The sequence below is a fragment of the Colobus angolensis genome, unplaced genomic scaffold, assembly GCF_000951035.1.
Source record: "Colobus angolensis palliatus isolate OR3802 unplaced genomic scaffold, Cang.pa_1.0 Scaffold527, whole genome shotgun sequence".
In the NCBI taxonomy this organism is placed as follows: domain Eukaryota; kingdom Metazoa; phylum Chordata; class Mammalia; order Primates; family Cercopithecidae; genus Colobus; species Colobus angolensis.
This window is the reverse complement of record NW_012118788.1, coordinates 333,351-334,894: the sequence shown is the minus strand read 5'-3', so window position 1 is coordinate 334,894 and position 1,544 is coordinate 333,351.

Here is a 1,544-nt window from a genome sequence, read left to right as displayed (position 1 = left end):
TTTTTTTTTGAGACGGAGTCTCACTGTGTCACCCAGGCTGGAGCGCAATGGCGTGATCTTGGCTCACTGCAAATTCTGCCTCCCGGGTTCAACTGATTCTCCTGCCTCAGCCTCCTGAGTAGCTGGGATTTAAAGGGATGTTAGTTCAATCACATCCAGCATGTTGAGGTAATTTATAGCAGTGGGACATTTTTGGTTACCCATCCCTCTCATTACTGCTGTGTATATTTTATTTTATTTTTATTTTATTCCATTTTATTATTGTTATTTTTTGAGACGGAGTCTTGCTGTGTCACCCAGGCTGGGTGGTGTGATCTCAGTGGTGTGATCTCAGCTCACTGCAACTTCCGCCTCCCAGGTTCAAGCAATTCTCCTGACTCAGCCTCCCGAGTAGCTGGGACTACAGGCACCAGTCACTGCACCCAGTTAATTTTTGTATTTTTAGTAGAGGTGGGGTTTCACCATGTTGGCCAGGCTGGTCTCAAACTCCTGACCTTGTGATCCGCCCGCCTCAGCCTCCTGAAGTGCTGTGCTGGGATTATAGGCGTGAGCCACTGCACCTGGCCATGTATATATATATATATTTTTTTAATTTTTGAGACAGGTCTGTTGCCCAGGCTGGGATTGCAGTGGCACAATTAGAGCTCACTGCAACCTCCGTCTCCTGGGCTCAAGCCATCCTCCCATCTGAAACAGATGTGCCACCAGGCCCATCTGACCCTCCTCTTCTGAACACACGCACCCACTGGAGAAGCTGAAGGTCTGTTCGTGGGAGAAGTTTCTGACTTTTCCTGAAGCTGAGTCAAGTTGGAAAGCTGAGCTGAGCAAACTACAGTGGTCAGAGGAGGCAGCAGAAAGGCCCTGGGAGCTCACTGGGTCCCCAAGCAGCCCATTCCTGCCTGACACCACAGGGATCCATCAGGAGGGTGGCCAGAAAGCAAGGGGTAAAACTCCACAGCTCCACAGGGAGAAGGAACTCGCTAGCTGAACTTTGTAACCGTTTGAATGGGGTGAGAGGCCTCCTGGCCAGAACCCAGGGGAGGACGTGAATCTGGCTTGCAGACTTCACAGGTGGGGGAAGAACTAAAGCCCTTTTCTTTCACAGCTGGGAGGTGGAAAACCTCAGGCAAGCTTTCAAGTTCGTCTAGTTGCGCCCTCCACCTGGAAACAGTCTGGGGGCTGTTTGTGGGGCTTCGTGGGAGTGAGACCAGCCCTTCAGTTTGCATGGGAGCTGAAGGAGGTCTGGGACAGCTGGCTTCCCCCCACTTCCTTGACAACCTGCATGACTCAGCAGAGGCAGCGGTGATTCTCCTAGTATAGTGCTGTCAGTGGAGTATTGAAGTCCCACAGAGGACTAATATACAGAATCTACAACAAACTCAAACAAAAATCAGTGAGAAAAAATTCCATCAAAAAGAGGGCTAGGGACATGAATAGACAATTCTCAAAAGAAGATACACGGCCGGGCGCGGTGGCTCAAGCCTGTAATCCCAGCACTTTGGGAGGCCGAGACAGGTGGATCACGAGGTCAGGAGATCAAGACC